The 22153-nt window shown below is 53.0% G+C and overlaps 1 protein-coding gene, 1 non-coding gene and 1 pseudogene across 3 annotated transcripts in view; 2 read left to right on the top strand and 1 right to left on the bottom strand.

Moving 5' to 3' along the window:
* The window catches only part of Prim2 (DNA primase subunit 2), a 90997-nt gene that overhangs the window by 5022 nt on the left and 63822 nt on the right, over positions 1 to 22153 (top strand). The gene's annotated exons all lie outside the window — the stretch shown is intronic.
* Positions 2631 to 2821, top strand: LOC135913681 (U2 spliceosomal RNA). Its single transcript, XR_010568092.1, has one exon. It is a non-coding gene; the product is annotated as a U2 spliceosomal RNA (small nuclear RNA).
* LOC135913683 (U2 spliceosomal RNA) lies at positions 19924 to 20088 on the bottom strand (annotated as a pseudogene).

Raw genomic sequence — 22153 nt, 5'->3', positions numbered from 1 at the left:
CCTTTACTTGGTAAACAAGGAACTACGTCAAATGGACTTGCGCAGGAAAGAAGCGCAAGAAGAACATTACCAAGGAGAAGTAAAGAAGCCAAAGTGTAAAATAAAGATTTCTTGAGTAGAATACTATTTAAAAAAAAGCAGTTGGCAACCAAGGCACACAAACCGTGCGCGGTTGTGTTACTTCGCCAGCCAATCACAGAAGCAAACAAAATCGTCGTCATGCGGCCTTTTCAAAATCTAGTCGTACTTGATACCTCCGGAGCGTCTGCTGTTCTTGAAGAGTATTTTCATCGGTGGAAGAAATTAGGTGTGCTACAGACATGGACCCAAGTGTATGGACTCTTCGAAAGTCTGCGGTGCCGTTCATTTCACTGCTGAGCCCGTTTTACTCATGAAACTTCACTGCCAACTAAAGCGAAACTTGACAATAAATAGTGGCAGCAAAGCAAGCATGCTATTTCAGTTCAATAAAGAATTAGGGTTTGGCCATTGCACTGTGATAGGCTAAGCAAAATGTATAAAATTACGCGCTAATGATTTTATTTTTGTGGTTACCGCCTTATTTGAGTAACAGAAAAAGTTTGAAGTACGAATTATTTGCAGCCTCCCGGAGGAACAGTGGCTGGTGGTTATGAGGGCGTGGGCGGGGCTCCACTGGAAACTTAATTTGTATCCGACTATAGTAGCGTTTTTTTAATTAGCTCTGGATGAACTATAGAGCAATATATATTTGAGGGACCGTCACAGTTCTTTTGGATCCCTCGTTTATGTTCTACCAAGTGCCGCAAACGACTCGTATTGTTATTTGGGAAGTTACGTAACGATGCGCGGCTGCCAGTCCAGTACAACATCGTAGGGCGCAGGACGCTGTGATTCTTGGCGTACTACCCCCCACCGCGGAAGCTTAGCAAGACACTTATATAAGCACACCATAGAAGTGGCTACGTCAGGCGGCTCGACTGATAACTGTAGAAGTATCATTCAAAGCACACGGAATTGTTCTCCACTTCCGGCGGCGTTTTTCTACTTCAACATTAAATAAACAGATGTTGATGTATAAATATTTTCATAAACACCAGTTAAATTTGTTAACTTTCGCTTTTTCTTCCTGTTTGGCTGTTGCCTCGGTTGCCGATAATGGATTCCTTAGTAGATCGCTTAATTTCTCAACGCCTTGCGACTCTCGTTTCCAGTTGGCAATCTTGCACGAAAAGTGCTCTACAATTAGGCAAAAACCAGACGAGGTAACGGATGACATTCATGTTGCTTATGGATTTAAGTTATTGCAGGGTTTTATGATGGAGGCTGTTTCGCATTATTTTATTTTTCACCTTATGGTAACCCATATCGCGCATATATGGCTCCGAGAACCTGTCAGCGTCGCGGTGAGCCGTTACTCGAGGAAATAATGAAGCAAAAGGAAGAATTAAACGCAATTGACGTTTTCTCGGGCCGCAACTCGTTCGACGTGCATACAGACCAGCTGACCACGAACCGAATACCTTTCTTGGTCCTTGGACCAGTCTAAACGAAGAAGGCTGCACTAACGAAGCAACCGTGAAGCGCGTGACAGTCGAAAAGATGGTGACAACTGAATGCATCTCGAGTTAATCGCGTGGGCACCGAATCGATGAGAAAACTGGCCTTCGCACCCCAAAAGATGCCGATAACTACCGCCATCTAAAAGGATATGTGAAAAAGGCAACAAAATGTTGACCGCCGAATAGCTGTCAAGTTTCAACATTGAGTTGGTGGTGCTATAGGAATGTGTGTGAGAAGTGGTGGCGTGGGCGGGGAGAGGGGGGAGTATGCGTCCTAATTTCGGGGGGGGCCCGGGCCCCCCCCCCCGGGCCCCCCCTTGGGTACGTGCCTGACTACAAGCATATGCGTGCTTACGGAACGGAACGAGTAGACAAGTGTTTGTGTTCTGCAACCGAAACGCCGAGCATACGATCAGGAACAGTACATGATCTGTGGTTGGAAACGTGCAAGCTTAGTCGGCGTTATTGATGTATCCTAACAATTTGTAGTATTCATTTTTTGTGAGATATATTACCTTCAATTGATTTGAGGTCGTTTTAGTTTATACATGCGGGGTTTTGCACAGCATGTTTAAATTTCCCGCGCTAGGCATGCCGGTCGATCGCAGCGTCGTACTGATGACGTCATCGCAGAAGCGTCCCCGGTTTTCCCATTGCTTTGTTGCACGCACGATACACTGGCCTATTCCAATACATCACACCTACACTACAGGCCATGGATCCGTGGCGCCGTAGTTTGCGCGGGCCCACGGGATTCCAGGATTCCCGCTATGTAAACCAAGCCACGTGACCATAGCGAGACGCCTCAGTTATCGTTTTAGCCACAGGATGGCGCCACAAACCTAAACAGCTGTCATACTAAAACGCATGGTACGTAGATTGTCGTTTTAAATTGGAAAGGTTATAAGTAAAATTTCTTGCGCTTTAAAATAAAAGTTATATTGCGTACTTGTTATGCATATAGGCAACGATATTGTTTTTATTTTCAAATTTGGCCAGTTACTTGAGAAATGTAGTTCTATCTCGCACTTCACTGGCTCCATCCCTAGGTTTGTTTGACACGGGCTGCATCGCGACGCTGCCGCCGGCATCGCTTCTCGGCCTATCGGCTAAGATCAAGTGTAGTATCTGTTCTTATCAGCTTAATATCTGATACGGCCCTGTAATGGGTCTTACGATATTAATCTTATTTTTGTGAGGCGGTGCTAGGACGGGGCTTGCCCCTCCAGTGCCACGGGTTGTCCCGGTATTGCACTGCAATCGGGCACAGCCCACTTTTCAAATCCAAAATCAGAATTTCTGCGCAGCGCCTGCCGATGACAGTGCGACTGTGGGGCCAGGAAGAGCATTCCGGTTGCTGCCACTCCCTCCCCCGCTTGAGTCTGACTGAGGTGGAGAGTGAAACATCGTTAGAGTAGTCATTAATATGTGATCGCTTCTCGGCCTCTTGGCAAAGATTAAAGTGTAGCATAATAGTGACACGTGTACTTATCTTTATCGGGCGACCACGTTTCGCCGCTTGACAACTGTAATCGCACAGCGACGGACGCGCCTGAATGTATCCGATGTTTCTGGAAAGTTATCGATGCTTCTACCCGGCTGTCTGTTGTCGCCGAACCTTGTGTTATCTGATTTCATCGCGTAACGCGAATGGTGTAGAACTTTGTGGAAGGCACGCGGGTCCGAACGATTAATCTGGAACATTCGACGACTGCTCTATAAAAGCCGACGCGCTTGACCCGCTGATCAGATTTTCGACGATCGCCGACTGTGTTCGCCGCTATCGTTGTGCTTTAAGTGAAGCCTGTTTTGTGGGCACAGGTTCGCCCAATAAAAGCTAGTTTTGTCTTTCACAGTACTGCTACTGTGTTCTCTCTTCACCGTCACTACCACGTGACATCTGGTGGAGGTGCTAGTGCGCTCATGTACCGAACGCCCCCGCAAAGCCGCGATCCAACCAAGCCCGAAGCCCGAGGACCAAACTAACATCGCCGAAGACCAGCGTGCTAGCCGCAGACTGCAAGGACTGCCCCCAGAGCACGGACTTCTACCTGAGTCGACAAAGAAGATCGTGGTCAAAACAACTCCAATGGCTGCCCCAGCGTCCCCCGTTATCTTACAACAACCTCGGGACCCACCGACCTTCCATGGAGCAGCGACTGAAGACCCAGAATCCTGGCTGGAGACCTACGAACGAATCGCGACGTTTAACAACTGGGACTCCGACGACAAGCTGCGGCATGTGTACTTTGCCTTAGAAGATGCCGCCAGAACGTGGTTTGAGAACCGGGAGTCGACCTTGACGACATGGGACCTCTTCCGTACCGGCTTCCTGCGCACCTTTACGAGCGTCGTGCGCAAGGAAAGGGCCGAAGCCATGCTCGACGCCCGAGTGCAGCTACCTAACGAGAATGTTGCCATCTTCACGGAAGAAATGAAACGTCTGTTCCGCCATGCCGACCCGGATATGCCCGAGGAGAAGAAAGTCCGCCTTCTCATGCGTGGTGTGAAGGAAGAACTTTTCGGCGCAATGATACGAAGCCCACCGAAGACCGTAGAAGAGTTCCTTCGCGAGGCCGCCAGCATCGAGAAGACACTCGAAATGCGGAACCGGCAATTCAACCGCCGTACAAGCTCTACCCACTACGGAGGAATTCAATCACTGGCCGCCGACGACCTACGCGAGACTATCCGAGCTGTCGTGCGGGAGGAGCTACAAAAGCTGTTCCCATCATCACAGCCTCAAGTGGCTTCGATTGCCGACGCCGTACGTGAGGAACTCCAACAACAACTTGGAGTAGCCCCTGAATCGCCGCAACGTGAGCCGCAAGCGATGACCTACGCCGCCGTCGCACGCCGTCAAGGACCCCCTCCGCGACCGCGCCAGGGCCCTGTCACGCCACAGTTTCGTCGTCCGCCGCCGCCGCCGCCAGCACGACCACCCGTCGCCCAGCGCACCTACGCGAGGAAGACGGACATCTGGCGTGCTCCTGACCACCGCCCGCTCTGCTACCACTGCGGAGAAGCGGGTCACGTCTACCGACGATGTCCGTACCGGGAGATGGGACTGCCAGGTTTCGCCGTCAACGCGCCGCGTCCACAGCTTGGCGAGCGCCCACGTGACATCGCCGATTACCTCGCCGCTACTCAGTGGAGCCCTCGACGGCCGTCCCGTTCGCCATCACCAGGCCGCTACCTGTCGCCGCAGCGCCGACCATACACTGGCCCAGCCCGGGGCCGGTCAGCGAGCCCATATCCGGAAAACTAAATGCAGCAACCGATGGAGGTGCGGTTGCTGTTCGTCGAACTGACGAAGATCCTCCGCCGCCGACGAAGACGCTGAAGAAACTACCTCGACGATATAACGACACGCCGCCGTCCCGACGAAGTCTGGAAGTAAAGAATACGACGACGAAAGACAACCTGACGACGCGACGTTCCAGCTTCAGCTTAACACGACGCAGCCGTGATCCGACGCCAAGACCCAACTGCAACGCCAGAAAAAGAACCACCGACCTCGACGTACTACTCGACGGCCACGCAGTTACCGCCTTAGTCGACACAGGGGCTGATTACTCCGTCATGAGTGGACACATCGCCGCCCAGTTGAAGAAAGTTAAGACTACGTGGGAAGGCCCTCAAATTCGAACCGCTGGAGGACACCTCATCACGCCGTCTGGAGTATGCACTGCAAGAATTACCATTCATGACCAGACTTACCCTGCCACCTTCGTTATCCTCCAACAGTGTTCTCGAGACGTCATTCTCGGTATGGACTACCTGAACCAACACGGCGCAGTCATCGACCTGAAGTCGAAGTCAATAACGCTGTCGGAAGATAAAGCGATACCGCCAGAGAGCCCTCGTAGTCACCACGCCTTGAGTGTGCTCGAAGACCAAGTAAGCATCCCGCCCCGCTCCAGCATTGTTATTTCGGTCGGCACCGAAATACCCGCTGACGTAGAAGGTGTCATCGAAGGCGACCAACGTCTCCTGCTAGACCGTGAAATTTGCATCGCAAGAGGGATCGCTCGACTGCATGGAGGGAAAACTGAAGTGTTGCTGACAAACTTCAGCCCGGAGTTCAAGCACATCAACAAGGGCACGACGATCGCGTACATCGAGGAAATTCTGGAAACCGGTAATGCGTTTGTCCTCTCGGATTCCGCCGCATCTACCCCGACGACCATGGTTCCCGAACCAGACTACGACATTAATCCAAGTCTCCCAGTGATTAAGCAACAGCAGCTCAGAAGTCTGCTTCGACGCTACAAAGACTGCTTTTCGACGTCATCGAGGATTCGACAAACCCCAGTCGCAAAGCATCGCATAATAACCGAAGAGTGCGCTCGACCACTCCGCCAGAGCCCTTACCGAGTTTCGACGCGAGAACGCGAAGCTATAAGACACCAAGTCGACGAAATGCTGCGCGACGACATCATCCAGCCGTCGAAAAGCCCGTGGGCGTCTCCAGTTGTTTTAGTGAAGAAAAAGGATGGAACCCTACGTTTCTGCGTCGATTATCGTCGATTGAACAAAATCACGAAGAAAGACGTATACCCCCTCCCACGGATAGACGACGCATTGGATCGGCTCTGCAATGCTAAATACTTCTCATCGATGGACCTCAAGTCCGGCTACTGGCAAATAGAAGTCGACGAAAGGGATCGCGAAAAGACCGCCTTCATCACGCCAGACGGCCTCTACGAGTTCAAGGTTATGCCATTCGGACTGTGTTCGGCGCCTGCAACGTTCCAGCGCGTCATGGACACAGTATTAGCAGGACTGAAGTGGCAGACCTGTCTCGTTTACTTGGATGACGTCGTCATCTTCGCCGGAAATTTCGACGATCACCTTAGGCGGCTTGCCACAGTACTAGAGGCCATCAAGTCATCAGGGCTCACTCTGAAGCCAGAAAAATGCCGCTTCGCTTACGACGAGCTTCTGTTCCTAGGCCACGTCATCAGTAAATCCGGAGTACGCCCCGACCCGCAGAAAACAGCTGCCATCGCAAAGTTCCCGCAGCCCACCGACAAGAAGGCAGTGCGTAGATTCCTTGGCATGTGTGCCTACTACAGGCGCTTTGTCAAGGACTTTTCACGCATCGCCGAGCCGTTGACACGTCTAACTAAATGTGATGTTGAGTTCAAGTGGGAAACGCCGCAGGCCGACGCATTTGAAGAACTCAAACGACGCATGCAGTCGCCGCCGGTACTTGCGCACTTCGACGAGTACGCCGATACAGAAATCCATACTGACGCCAGTAGCCTAGGCCTCGGTGCCGTTCTAGTCCAGAGGAAAAACGGAGTCGAACAGGTGATATCTTATGCTAGCCGGTCGCTGTCAAAAGCGGAAGGCAACTATTCTACGACCGAAAAGGAATGCCTCGCCATCGTTTGGGCTACAGCTAAATTTCGCCCTTATCTTTATGGCAGGCCATTCAAAGTCGTCAGTGACCATCACGCTTTGTGTTGGCTAGCGAGTATAAAGGATCCTTCAGGACGACTGGCGCGGTGGAGCCTCAGACTACAAGAATACGACATCACTGTAACCTACAAGTCCGGACGAAAACACTCCGATGCCGATTGCCTATCGCGCGCCCCCATTGGCCCGCCGCCGCAAGATGACGAAGATGACGATGCCTTCCTTGGCATGATAAGCGCGGAAGACTTCGCTGAACAGCAACGGGCAGACCCGGAGCTAAAAGGCCTGGTGGAATATTTGGAAGGGCACACCGACGTTGTCCCCAGGGCATTTAAGCGCGGACTATCTTCCTTCACGCTTCAATACACTCTCCTCGTGAAGAAGAACTTTTCACCAGTCCGCGCCAACTACCTTCTTGTTGTCCCGTCAGGACTTCGTCCAGAAGTATTGCACGCCCTACATGACGATCCGACCGCTGGACACCTCGGTTTTTCCCGGACACTCTCGAGGATACAACAAAAGTTTTATTGGCCGCGCCTGACCGCCGACGTCGCCCATTATGTCAGAACATGCCGAGACTGTCAGCGACGTAAGACACCGCCGACAAGGCCAGCCGGATTACTACAGCCAATCGAGCCTCCTTGCCGACCATTCCAGCAGATCGGGATGGACTTGCTGGGACCCTTTCCGACGTCAACAAACGGAAATAAGTGGATCGTCGTGGCGACAGACTACCTCACCCGCTTCGCTGAAACTAAAGCACTGCCGAAAGGTAGCGCAGCCGAAGTGGCGAAATTTTTTTGTCGAAAACATCCTGCTTCGACATGGCGCCCCAGAAGTCCTCATCACCGACAGAGGAACGGCCTTTACAGCGGAGCTCACTCAAGCCATTCTTAACTACAGTCAGACAAGGCACAGGAGGACCACGGCCTACCACCCGCAGACGAATGGTCTTACGGAGCGGCTGAATAAGACCCTCGCCGACATGCTAGCGATGTACGTCGACGTCGAACACAAGACCTGGGATGCCGTCCTGCCGTACGTGACATTTGCTTACAACACGGCGGTGCAAGAAACAACAAAGATCACGCCGTTTAAGCTGGTTTACGGCAGGAACGCGACGACGACGCTCGACGCCATGCTGCCCCACGTCACTGACGAAGAGAATGTTGACGTCGCTAGCTACCTCCAGCGCGCCGAAGAAGCCCGACAGCTCGCCCGCCTACGGATCAAAAACCAACAGAGGACCGACAGCAGACACTACAACCTCCGACGACGCTTTGTTGAGTACCAGCCCGGCGACCGTGTTTGGGTTTGGACACCGATACGCCGACGAGGACTCAGTGAGAAACTACTCCGACGCTATTTCGGACCCTACAAGGTCATCCGACGTATTGGCGCTCTGGACTATGAGGTCGTGCCAGACGGCATTTCGCATTCACAGCGGCGCCGCGCACGATCTGAAGTGGTCCACGTGGTGCGCCTTAAACCCTTTTACGGACGCTGATGAAATTATTTATTTTTTGTTGTTGTTTTCTTTGTTACGGGTGTTTTTATTTCGCTTGTACGTAGCATCGGGTCGATGCTTTTTAAGAGGGGGGTATTGACACGTGTACTTATCTTTATCGGGCGACCACGTTTCGCCGCTTGACAACTGTCAAGGTCAAGGGCTCGCGCGGCTGGGGCCGCCGAGCGACAGAGAGAAAAAAACAAGGGAGCTACGACTGGGCTAGAAGTTATGGCATGCAGAAAACGCTATCGAATTAACGTTTACGAACGAGAAAAAAAAAGTACAAGAACTACAGAGAGAAAAAAAGTTACGGAGTCAGGAGAACGCAAGCAGTGAATCATGCAATGTTGACATTAATTCAAACAGCAGGCAGCAAATCCTTCCAAGGGTGCGGGGTTTCCAAGGGCAGCAGGGATGTCCGAGTACGAGTACGAGTACGAGTACTTTTTTTTTTCTCGTTCGTTTTTTTTCTCGTTCGTTCGTTCTCGTTCGTTCGTTCGTTTTTTCTCGTTCGTTCGGAAGACTTCGCTGTTCAGCGAAGTCTTCCGCGCTTATCATGCCAAGGAAGGCATCGTCATCTTCGTCATCTTGCGGCGGCGGGTCAATGGGGGCGCGCGATAGGCAATCGGCATCATCATCATCATAAAAACTTTATTGTGAGACTGAGGAGTTTGGAGCACGCAGGCCCCTGGGCCCCCGCACGACCCCACTGCACTCAAGCGTTTATGTTGCTTCGCTCCATAACGCTGGCAGCCCGATCAGTAGCCATGGTCTGCACGACCGGGTCTCCAGAGCGCAGCAGGGTCTCCCAGTCCTCCCAGGTCTTCAGGTGCTCGAGGCCCCGCGGGGGAGGATCCGCCGGGCAATGAGAAAGGAGGTGGAGAGCAGAAGCGCGAGGTTCGGGACAGAGTTTACAGGCTGATGTGAGGAAAAGAGGGTGATAGTGAGAAAGAGTCAGAGGAGATGGGAGAGTGTGAGTTTGTAATCGGCGCCAAAGGGTCGCTTGCCGATTGCTTAGGGATTTGTGCGGTGCGGGGTACAGCTGACGCGCCGCCTTGGAGGCATTCGTCAGCTCGTTGAAAGTGTGCGCGCGCTCCTTCGTGAATCCCGGATCGGAGGCCGCAAGAGCCTGGTTTAAAGAACCTCGGGCTAAGAGGTTGGCGGCCTCGTTACCAGGATTCCCGCAGTGCGCGGGCACCCAAATCAGCTCCACATGACGGGGCGGGGGTGCAACGGGCGAGTCCAGTATGCAAAAAGCAGGGACGTGGACTCGGCCTCGTGCGAAATTTAGGATTGCAGTTTTGGAGTCTGATAAAACATACCGTGCTTCTGTGTTGATAATAGCTAGGGCAATGGCGGCTTCCTCTGCAGCTTCGGGAGAGGTGTCTGGGGGGAGTGTGTGCGTTCCAATCGGAGAGAGAGTGTGATCCACCACGACAGCGACCGCTTCATCACCCTTGCAGGCTGCGTCTACCCATACGGCGTCCGGTTCCGAGCCGTAGTAACGGTGCAGCGCTGTAGCTCGAGCTCTGCGGCGCTTATCGTGGTGGTCGGGGTGCATGTTACGGGGGAGTGGCTTAATGAGCAGTTCGCAGTGTAAGGGTTTTGGTATGGGGCGTAATGTCGGATCGTTGGCTGGTATCCGGATTCCAAGGGAGTGCAGTATGTACCGGCCAGTGTTGGTTTGTGTGAGACGAAGGTATTGTGCTTGGCGGTGCGCGTCTACAAGTTCCCCGATTGAGTTGTGGAGGCCTAATTGTAAGAGTCGGTCGGTAGGTGTATTTATGGGAAGGTGGAGGGCGACTTTGTATGCCCGGCGAATAAGAGCGTCCATGGCGTCAGTTTCACGGCGAGACAGCTTGAGATAGGGGGTGGAGTAGAGTACACGGCTGAGTACAAAGGCGTGAACAAGTCGGCATAGATCACGCTCCCTCATGCCTCTGTGGTGGCCCGAGACCCGGCGGATAAGGTGCGAGATCGCCCCTACTACCCGCCTGAGTCTCCGGAGTGTAGTCGTGTGCTTCCCATCACTCTGGATATGCATACCAAGTATCCTGAGGGTTTCGACCTCTGGTATCGGTCTACCGTCCAGCTCGATGACGATGGGGGAGCAGGGCAAGTTGCGGTTCTTGGGACGAATACACAGCAGCTCTGACTTCTCTGGGGAACAAGAAAGTCCTACGCTAACTGCATCGTTTTGGGTCAGATTGGCGGCTGCTTGGATGGTGTCCTGTATGGCGCCATCACTGCCATGGGTAGTCCATAGCGAAATGTCGTCCGCGTAGAGAGTGTGTTTCAGGTGAGGAACGGTTGCCAATTGTCGTGCTAGGGGGATGAGTGTGATATTAAATAAGAAAGGTGAGAGGACGGAGCCTTGCGGGGTGCCTACGCTTTTTAGTGAGTATGTGGGGTAGGTGAGCGGGCCGAAATGGAGCTCGGCCGTGCGTGCTGTGAGGAATGCCTGAATGTAGGTGTACGTACGTGCGCCCACATTCAGTGGGGAAAGTGCAGTCATGATCGCGTGATGTTCGACGCGATCAAAGGCTTTGGATAAATCCAAAGCCAGGACTGCCTTGGTGTGGCTTGGAATGAGCGGATCGAAGATGTCATGGGTGATTTGCAACATGGCGTCTTGTGTGGACAAATGGGGGCGGAATCCCACCATGCTGTGAGGGTATAAGTCATGGTCTGTCATGTGCTGTGCGAGCCTCGCTGATACCACATGCTCGAAAAGCTTTCCGAGACAAGAGGTTAGCGAGATTGGGCGAAGGTTTTGGAGTGTAAGTGGTTTGTTGGGTTTCGGAATAAAGATTACCTTTGCGTGTCGCCAGGACTGGGGGAGAGTGCCCTCTTTCCAGCACTGGTTGAAGTACTCCGTGATGCGAGTAATCGATTGATTGTCCAGATTACGAAGCGTTGTGTTGGTGACCTGGTCGGGGCCGGGTGCGGAATTGGTGCGGAGAGTCATAAGGGCTGCTCTGACCTCCGCCTCTGTTATGTCGGTGTCGAGTTCGGGGTTCGGCTGTCCTGTGTATGAGGGGAGAGGAGATGGTATGCCAGGTGAAGTGTATGTGTCGCGGAGTGTACCCAAGAGAGCATCGGGGTTGTCCATGTGTGTGTGTATGAGCCGGGTGACGTGGTGCTGGGTGGTGTTTTTTGTTTTCGATGGATCGATGAGGTGTCGAAGGAGGTGCCACGCTCTTTTGGTTGTCAGTTTGCCGGCGATGCCGTCGCATACTTGCCCCCAATTTGAGCGGCAGAGCTCCTCCGAATGTAGTTGAATTTGGGATTGTAAAGCGGCTAAGCGTTTCTTTAGTGTTCTGTTATGTTTACCCCGTTTCCACCTTTCTAGGAGGCTGTGGTAGGCCTCCCAGAGGTGGGCGAGTGGGGTGTCTAGTGTCGGGGTGTCTGTGGTGGTTTCAATCAGCTGCGTGTGGTGTTGGATGTCAGTCTGAAGTGAGTCTACCCAGTCGGTGATGTCGGTGATGGGGTTGTCAGGGAGGGCAGTCCGCGCGGTGCGGAGAGCGTCCCAGTTAATGAGTTTGTGTGTCATGTAGGTGTGGCGGGGTGGTTTGAATGGGACAGTGACTTGTATAATGTAATGATCACTGCCCAGTGTGTGTTGTGTTCTCGTCCAGGTCACATCACGGAGGGAGCGGCTGATCACCAGATCCGGACTAGTGTCCATGCTGACACTGTTGCCGATTCGCGTAGGCATCTGAAAGTTGTTGTGGACGGAAAGTTGGAGGTTCTGCATGAGCAGCCAGAGCCTGCGACCTCTGTGTGTGGTTGTTTTATATCCCCAGTCAGTGTGCTGGCTGTTGAAATCCCCACCAATTAGTACGGGGTGCTTCCCTGCTAGGCGGTACAACTCTCGGAGGAGGGAGTCCAACGAGGCCATCGGTTGGGATGGGGGGTGGTAGATATTGGCAATAAAGTTGGATGGGAGTGTATGTGTATGATGGATAATTTCGGTGATCACGCAGGGCGTCTCTGACGTGATGTAATGTGTCTTGTGCGTTAAGTTGCGGTGCACAAGTGTGGACGCCCTGGGTCTGTTTGTGGTGTCAGAGTGTGTGGAGTTGTAACCGGGGAGTGTGGCCTGAGTGGCGGGATCTTGGAGAAGAAGGACTTGTGGTGTCGGGGAAAGTGTAGGAAGTAGAAGCTGCAGGGGCGCGCGCTTGCCCCGGAAGCCGCGGCAGTTCCAGGTTATGATGTGAAGGGAGTTATTGTTGCCCCGTCCCGCCATATTGGAGCTTAGAGGGATGGATAAGAGGGGCTAGTCTCGCGTCTATTGGGATGTGGGGTTCCATGGCAGTTAGTTGTGCTGTGGGGAGAAGGGGGGTAGAGAGCGGGGGGAGCTGCGTGAGGCGTGCTTCGAGGAGGTTGACCATTTTCTGAAGCATAGATTCCATGCAGCGTTCCAAGTGCGTCTCCACTTTCGTAGTGAGGTCAGTGATGAGAGTATTGAATTTGCTTTCGAGGCGAACCTCAATCTCTTTGAGTTTTTTGTCAAATTGGTCGGAGAGGTCTTTCAATTTGGAGTCGACATCGATCGGCTCGGAGGTGAGGGGTGGGGGAGTGATACGTTGTTTATTTGAGGGGGGTGATTGAGAGGTAGCGGTGTTGGTTTGTGATAGAGTAGGAGGTGAAGTTGGGGGGGGAGTGAGAAAGAGTAGGAGAGGGAAGTGAGCTCTGAGTGAGGACTGTGAGGCGTCTTACCTCCTCCCGCAGGGCCCGGAGCTCCCGTTCGTTGTGGTCCGGAGTTTTCTGGGCGGGGGCAGGCGGCGCTTTTCTTGCACGGTCGGCCCAGGTGAGGTCCTGCTGGGGCTTGTGGCTACGGTCACGTGAAAGGGAGCGCGCAGTGCTTGCACTGCGCGATGACTTTCGCGGGGCTGGCTTCTGCTCCCGGGTTCTTGACTGGTGTCCGGTGGTTGGCTGGGTGCGTGGTGGCGGGCGTGCATACCGGTACTTACATTGAATATTCCCAGTATGATGCTCGTCCCCACAGACAATGCACTTGGGTGTACAGGTTGGGGGTTCCGTTGGCGTGTGCTTGTCACCGCAATTGTGGCAACATCCGCTAGTTGGGACGGGACAGACATCCTGGCGGTGTCCGATACGGCGGCAGTTGTAGCAAGTCTCCATTTTTGGTCGATGAGGAAAGCAAGTGTGAATACCCGCCCAAAAGCGGACAGCCTTTGGCAGGGGGCCGGTGGCGAAAGTGATAATAATGGATCGCTTTTTCCCGAAGGACCGAGCGTCAATAATTGGTAGTTCAGGATTGAAGGGAACAAGTCCTTTCAGGATTTCACCGTGCGACTCATCATTGTAGGCCATGTGAATGACGCCCCTCACGGCATCATCGGGCGGAGCGAGGTATGCGGTGACATCAGTTGCGCTCGTGCCGATGCGGATTGACATCATTTGGGTATAAGCTCGAGCTCGAGCCTCCTCTGGAGTGCTGATCGTCAAGGTGTTGTTTGTTGGATGCAGCCGCACCTGGTCCTGAGCGAGCGCTTCCTGCAGGTGGATTTTGGTCGCATCACAGATTGCTGCGAAGAGCGTTCGAGGGGTCTCCTTGGTTATGTCCAAACCGCCGCGTGGTCGGACAACAATCTTGAAGTCTCCCCGCGGGAGCTGCGGGAGAGGCGCGTGTCGCGTACGGAGCGGGCGCTGCGCAGCTCGGGATATCTCGGCGGTTGAACGGCCGTCGCCGCCCTTGGGTTCCGTCTGGGGAGAGTGAGTGGCAGGCGCGGGGCGGTGCTGTTTGCGGAGACGCAGGACGGTCTCCCATTCCCCGTTTAGGGCTTCGGCGGGGTCGATGTCGGTGCCGTTTACTTGGTATTCCATGGCTGGGTGGGCTGTGGGGGTCACGGACGCTAGGCCTAAGACAGGCGTAGCCTCAGCGTGCACCAGGCAGACGGAGAAAAGGTCGATAAATCCGACCCGGGCGGGATAATGACACCCAGGCGGGCTCAAAATGGGCGGCTCACCTTCCCGGATACGATGGTGGCGATGTTGAGAGGCTCAAGTCGAAAATCTCGGCATCGGAGTGTTTTCGTCCGGACTTGTAGGTTACAGTGATGTCGTATTCTTGTAGTCTGAGGCTCCACCGCGCCAGTCGTCCTGAAGGATCCTTTATACTCGCTAGCCAACACAAAGCGTGATGGTCACTGACGACTTTGAATGGCCTGCCATAAAGATAAGGGCGAAATTTAGCTGTAGCCCAAACGATGGCGAGGCATTCCTTTTCGGTCGTAGAATAGTTGCCTTCCGCTTTTGACAGCGACCGGCTAGCATAAGATATCACCTGTTCGACTCCGTTTTTCCTCTGGACTAGAACGGCACCGAGGCCTAGGCTACTGGCGTCAGTATGGATTTCTGTATCGGCGTACTCGTCGAAGTGCGCAAGTACCGGCGGCGACTGCATGCGTCGTTTGAGTTCTTCAAATGCGTCGGCCTGCGGCGTTTCCCACTTGAACTCAACATCACATTTAGTTAGACGTGTCAACGGCTCGGCGATGCGTGAAAAGTCCTTGACAAAGCGCCTGTAGTAGGCACACATGCCAAGGAATCTACGCACTGCCTTCTTGTCGGTGGGCTGCGGGAACTTTGCGATGGCAGCTGTTTTCTGCGGGTCGGGGCGTACTCCGGATTTACTGATGACGTGGCCTAGGAACAGAAGCTCGTCGTAAGCGAAGCGGCATTTTTCTGGCTTCAGAGTGAGCCCTGATGACTTGATGGCCTCTAGTACTGTGGCAAGCCGCCTAAGGTGATCGTCGAAATTTCCGGCGAAGATGACGACGTCATCCAAGTAAACGAGACAGGTCTGCCACTTCAGTCCTGCTAATACTGTGTCCATGACGCGCTGGAACGTTGCAGGCGCCGAACACAGTCCGAATGGCATAACCTTGAACTCGTAGAGGCCGTCTGGCGTGATGAAGGCGGTCTTTTCGCGATCCCTTTCGTCGACTTCTATTTGCCAGTAGCCGGACTTGAGGTCCATCGATGAGAAGTATTTAGCATTGCAGAGCCGATCCAATGCGTCGTCTATCCGTGGGAGGGGGTATACGTCTTTCTTCGTGATTTTGTTCAATCGACGATAATCGACGCAGAAACGTAGGGTTCCATCCTTTTTCTTCACTAAAACAACTGGAGACGCCCACGGGCTTTTCGACGGCTGGATGATGTCGTCGCGCAGCATTTCGTCGACTTGGTGTCTTATAGCTTCGCGTTCTCGCGTCGAAACTCGGTAAGGGCTCTGGCGGAGTGGTCGAGCGCACTCTTCGGTTATTATGCGATGCTTTGCGACTGGGGTTTGTCGAATCCTCGATGACGTCGAAAAGCAGTCTTTGTAGCGTCGAAGCAGACTTCTGAGCTGCTGTTGCTTAATCACTGGGAGACTTGGATTAATGTCGTAGTCTGGTTCGGGAACCATGGTCGTCGGGGTAGATGCGGCGGAATCCGAGAGGACAAACGCATTACCGGTTTCCAGAATTTCCTCGATGTACGCGATCGTCGTGCCCTTGTTGATGTGCTTGAACTCCGGGCTGAAGTTTGTCAGCAACACTTCAGTTTTCCCTCCATGCAGTCGAGCGATCCCTCTTGCGATGCAAATTTCACGGTCTAGCAGGAGACGTTGGTCGCCTTCGATGACACCTTCTACGTCAGCGGGTATTTCGGTGCCGACCGAAATAACAATGCTGGAGCGGGGCGGGATGCTTACTTGGTCTTCGAGCACACTCAAGGCGTGGTGACTACGAGGGCTCTCTGGCGGTATCGCTTTATCTTCCGACAGCGTTATTGACTTCGACTTCAGGTCGATGACTGCGCCGTGTTGGTTCAGGTAGTCCATACCGAGAATGACGTCTCGAGAACACTGTTGGAGGATAACGAAGGTGGCAGGGTAAGTCTGGTCATGAATGGTAATTCTTGCAGTGCATACTCCAGACGGCGTGATGAGGTGTCCTCCAGCGGTTCGAATTTGAGGGCCTTCCCACGTAGTCTTAACTTTCTTCAACTGGGCGGCGATGTGTCCACTCATGACGGAGTAATCAGCCCCTGTGTCGACTAAGGCGGTAACTGCGTGGCCGTCGAGTAGTACGTCGAGGTCGGTGGTTCTTTTTCTGGCGTTGCAGTTGGGTCTTGGCGTCGGATCACGGCTGCGTCGTGTTAAGCTGAAGCTGGAACGTCGCGTCGTCAGGTTGTCTTTCGTCGTCGTATTCTTTACTTCCAGACTTCGTCGGGACGGCGGCGTGTCGTTATATCGTCGAGGTAGTTTCTTCAGCGTCTTCGTCGGCGGCGGAGGATCTTCGTCAGTTCGACGAACAGCAACCGCACCTCCATCGGTTGCTGCATTTAGTTTTCCGGATATGGGCTCGCTGACCGGCCCCGGGCTGGGCCAGTGTATGGTCGGCGCTGCGGCGACAGGTAGCGGCCTGGTGATGGCGAACGGGACGGCCGTCGAGGGCTCCACTGAGTAGCGGCGAGGTAATCGGCGATGTCACGTGGGCGCTCGCCAAGCTGTGGACGCGGCGCGTTGACGGCGAAACCTGGCAGTCCCATCTCCCGGTACGGACATCGTCGGTAGACGTGACCCGCTTCTCCGCAGTGGTAGCAGAGCGGGCGGTGGTCAGGAGCACGCCAGATGTCCGTCTTCCTCGCGTAGGTGCGCTGGGCGACGGGTGGTCGTGCTGGCGGCGGCGGCGGCGGACGACGAAACTGTGGCGTGACAGGGCCCTGGCGCGGTCGCGGAGGGGGTCCTTGACGGCGTGCGACGGCGGCGTAGGTCATCGCTTGCGGCTCACGTTGCGGCGATTCAGGGGCTACTCCAAGTTGTTGTTGGAGTTCCTCACGTACGGCGTCGGCAATCGAAGCCACTTGAGGCTGTGATGATGGGAACAGCTTTTGTAGCTCCTCCCGCACGACAGCTCGGATAGTCTCGCGTAGGTCGTCGGCGGCCAGTGATTGAATTCCTCCGTAGTGGGTAGAGCTTGTACGGCGGTTGAATTGCCGGTTCCGCATTTCGAGTGTCTTCTCGATGCTGGCGGCCTCGCGAAGGAACTCTTCTACGGTCTTCGGTGGGCTTCGTATCATTGCGCCGAAAAGTTCTTCCTTCACACCACGCATGAGAAGGCGGACTTTCTTCTCCTCGGGCATATCCGGGTCGGCATGGCGGAACAGACGTTTCATTTCTTCCGTGAAGATGGCAACATTCTCGTTAGGTAGCTGCACTCGGGCGTCGAGCATGGCTTCGGCCCTTTCCTTGCGCACGACGCTCGTAAAGGTGCGCAGGAAGCCGGTACGGAAGAGGTCCCATGTCGTCAAGGTCGACTCCCGGTTCTCAAACCACGTTCTGGCGGCATCTTCTAAGGCAAAGTACACATGCCGCAGCTTGTCGTCGGAGTCCCAGTTGTTAAACGTCGCGATTCGTTCGTAGGTCTCCAGCCAGGATTCTGGGTCTTCAGTCGCTGCTCCATGGAAGGTCGGTGGGTCCCGAGGTTGTTGTAAGATAACGGGGGACGCTGGGGCAGCCATTGGAGTTGTTTTGACCACGATCTTCTTTGTCGACTCAGGTAGAAGTCCGTGCTCTGGGGGCAGTCCTTGCAGTCTGCGGCTAGCACGCTGGTCTTCGGCGATGTTAGTTTGGTCCTCGGGCTTCGGGCTTGGTTGGATCGCGGCTTTGCGGGGGCGTTCGGTACATGAGCGCACTAGCACCTCCACCAGATGTCACGTGGTAGTGACGGTGAAGAGAGAACACAGTAGCAGTACTGTGAAAGACAAAACTAGCTTTTATTGGGCGAACCTGTGCCCACAAAACAGGCTTCACTTAAAGGGAAGCTGAAAGGTTTTCCAGAAAAAATGAGTGAACATCTGTACATAATGGTTTTCAACCCTCCGAATTCGAATATCGTATCCAAATTGAGCGAAAGAAAGCGCAAATATATTTTATTTTGACGAAAAGTGCAGCAGCGGACACGCCCAGCTCGTGCGTCTCGTTTCCGCCTGTGACGTCAACTCTGCGTCGTGACGTCAACTCTGCCGCTGCCGACCGCTGCCGCTACACATGAAGCGCGGTGCCAGGTAGTTTGGTGCTGTTTTCTGAGACGGTAATGGAAAATTTAGAGAGACTGCGTCTTTCTGAGGAGTTCGGCGTTACTCCCTACATGTACGAGCCGATTGCGAAGAGCCGGCCTCTCGAAGAAGCAAACGATGCTGGTGCGAGCAGTGCTTTAGACGCGAACGAAAGCAAAGCCTTGTGATCTCCTCGTGTTGGAAATGCTCTTTAGTGAGTGTGTTTTTTCCAAAGCGATCTAGTGATCTCGATGATCTTTCGGTGATCTAGTGAGCTAGTTTCCGGTCAAACAACTGTAGTGTTGTGTTCCTGCATGCCTCCTCGTGGAACGTAAGCGGGGATGCGATCGTCGGCATTTGTGCGCTGTCCAAAGCTGTCGGCAATCTACAAAGACGGTTTAAACGCGCGAAAAGCTTCCCGGTTCATGCGGTACGTGTAGCGACCTTCATCTGTTGACTACCACTCACGTTGACTACCACTCACGTCGATTACCACTCACGTTGACTACCACGCACGTTGACTACCACTCTACATACACGCAGACGCACCAACAAAGGAATGCAGGGTCGATCGAAGCAGATACACGATGGCACGCACGCAGAAACAAGCGCGGTCAGGCACGGTCGCGGACGCTGCGAAGGAACGAAGCAGAGTTGACGTCACAACACCGCGGTTTCCGGTCTCCGCTCCGCTCGCTCACTCAAAGGGGGGCGGAGCTACAGCGCAATTTCAACCGACGATTACGTCGCTCCTAATTGAAAAAAAAAACCCAAATTTTACAGACATGGTTTATAAGGTTCTCGCATCCGTATATGAGCGTCTTATTGAATTCGACAGACTCTTCAGCTTCCCTTTAAAGCACAACGATAGCGGCGAACACAGTCGGCGATCGTCGAAAATCTGATCAGCGGGTCAAGCGCGTCGGCTTTTATAGAGCAGTCGTCGAATGTTCCAGATTAATCGTTCGGACCCGCGTGCCTTCCACAAAGTTCTACACCATTCGCGTTACGCGATGAAATCAGATAACACAAGGTTCGGCGACAACAGACAGCCGGGTAGAAGCATCGATAACTTTCCAGAAACATCGGATACATTCAGGCGCGTCCGTCGCTGTGCGATTACAGTTGTCAAGCGGCGAAACGTGGTCGCCCGATAAAGATAAGTACACGTGTCACTATTATGCTACACTTTAATCTTTGCCAAGAGGCCGAGAAGCGATCACATATTAATGACTACTCTAACGATGTTTCACTCTCCACCTCAGTCAGACTCAAGCGGGGGAGGGAGTGGCAGCAACCGGAATGCTCTTCCTGGCCCCACAGTCGCACTGTCATCGGCAGGCGCTGCGCAGAAATTCTGATTTTGGATTTGAAAAGTGGGCTGTACCCGATTGCAGTGCAATACCGGGACAACCCGTGGCACTGGAGGGGCAAGCCCCGTCCTAGCACCGCCTCACAAAAATAAGATTAATATCGTAAGACCCATTACAGGGCCGTATCAGATATTAAGCTGATAAGAACAGATTGAAAAGGAAATTTATTCACCCGTAGGCACACTTACAACAGTGGTAGGAACGAAAAGTACAGTATGAGGTACATCACATGTAATACATCATACTTGATGTAAACAAAAAAGATTAACAAATGAAATAATAAATGGTGTCGTCTTGATACTGGCTTTGCCACACACAACAACAACAACAACAAAACTCATTACCACATCCACGTAAAAGCATTATTGTCGGCCTCGAATTTATGAAAGGTACTCGGGGCACATACTGACACAGCCTGAACTCGGGCAACCGAATTGAGCATTATTCTGGCTGTAGAGAGACTCTGCCTCGGGAGACGGTTATGTACCGCGTAGACCAGCGGCGAAGAAACTCGACTTCACCGAGCTTGAACAACTGTTCTTCAAGATGAGCCCATATTAACACCCGTAGTTTCCGCAATCTGGGGTACATTGCTCTATTTGTCTGCCGAGATCGTTCTGCGATGTTACGGAAGCACCACAAAATGTAGCTAGCACTGTAGTAGACGAGACTCGCAAACCGATCTCGGCGCTGTGGTGGCCGCACGATGGATATTCCGAACATTCTTGCAACTAGCTTCCAGAAGGTGCGTGCCACAATGCAGTCCTTTACTACATGCGCGTTGGTCTCTGTTTGTGCGCAATATATGCATTTGTCATTCGTTACCATATGCCAGCGTTTAAGCCTGTCTTTTGTAGGTAGAATGCCCCACTGATATTGCCAATGAAAGTCCTTCACCTGAGAGGGCAAATCAGGTGAAAGCACTGCTGTCCATGTTTGTGTAGTAGCTGTCCGTGGAGGTACAGCCGTCTCACACAACATTTCACAAAGCCTGGAAACTGGTGTCGCACGCCACTTTGTGCTTCTTAGTTGTACAAGCTGGCTTTGCAAGCGCGCAGCCGCCGCATACTGCGGTGCCGGCGTTACCGCCGTCGGAAGCAAGTTGCCTGTACTCTGCGGCATAAGCGTTCGACGGTAATGGCCCAGCCAATAAAGGAGCAGTGGCCTACCAGGGTACTCATCATCATCAAGTAGATCACATGTGCACTTAGTGCACAACAGCCTACCGAATGTAACTATGCACGGCAAGCTCCATCCTCCACTGGATTTTGGCAGACGCAAAAATTGCTACTACACTTGATCTTAGCCGATAGGCCGAGAAGCGATGCCGGCGGCAGCGTCGCGATGCAGCCCGTGTCAAACAAACCTAGGGATGGAGCCAGTGAAGTGCGAGATAGAACTACATTTCTCAAGTAACTGGCCAAATTTGAAAATAAAAACAATATCGTTGCCTATATGCATAACAAGTACGCAATATAACTTTTATTTTAAAGCGCAAGAAATTTTACTTATAACCTTTCCAATTTAAAACGACAATCTACGTACCATGCGTTTTAGTATGACAGCTGTTTAGGTTTGTGGCGCCATCCTGTGGCTAAAACGATAACTGAGGCGTCTCGCTATGGTCACGTGGCTTGGTTTACATAGCGGGAATCCTGGAATCCCGTGGGCCCGCGCAAACTACGGCGCCACGGATCCATGGCCTGTAGTGTAGGTGTGATGTATTGGAATAGGCCAGTGTATCGTGCGTGCAACAAAGCAATGGGAAAACCGGGGACGCTTCTGCGATGACGTCATCAGTACGACGCTGCGATCGACCGGCATGCCTAGCGCGGGAAATTTAAACATGCTGTGCAAAACCCCGCATGTATAAACTAAAACGACCTCAAATCAATTGAAGGTAATATATCTCACAAAAAATGAATACTACAAATTGTTAGGATACATCAATAACGCCGACTAAGCTTGCACGTTTCCAACCACAGATCATGTACTGTTCCTGATCGTATGCTCGGCGTTTCGGTTGCAGAACACAAACACTTGTCTACTCGTTCCGTTCCGTAAGCACGCATATGCTTGTAGTATTTCGGAACACACGACGATAAGAAGCCCGGAAGGAGCACCTGCACTGTGCCTGGGATTGTGCCTGTGCCTGGCACGGGATTCCTTTCAAGTTGCATCAACCAGAAAGGTGGACCCCAGGTTTCACTGAAAAAGGCAAACAAACA

The sequence above is a fragment of the Dermacentor albipictus genome, chromosome 6 (genome assembly GCF_038994185.2).
Source record: "Dermacentor albipictus isolate Rhodes 1998 colony chromosome 6, USDA_Dalb.pri_finalv2, whole genome shotgun sequence".
NCBI classification, from domain to species: Eukaryota; Metazoa; Arthropoda; class Arachnida; order Ixodida; family Ixodidae; genus Dermacentor; species Dermacentor albipictus.
The sequence above is the reverse complement of the archived record's forward strand: the minus strand, read 5'-3'. Positions and strand labels throughout refer to the sequence as shown.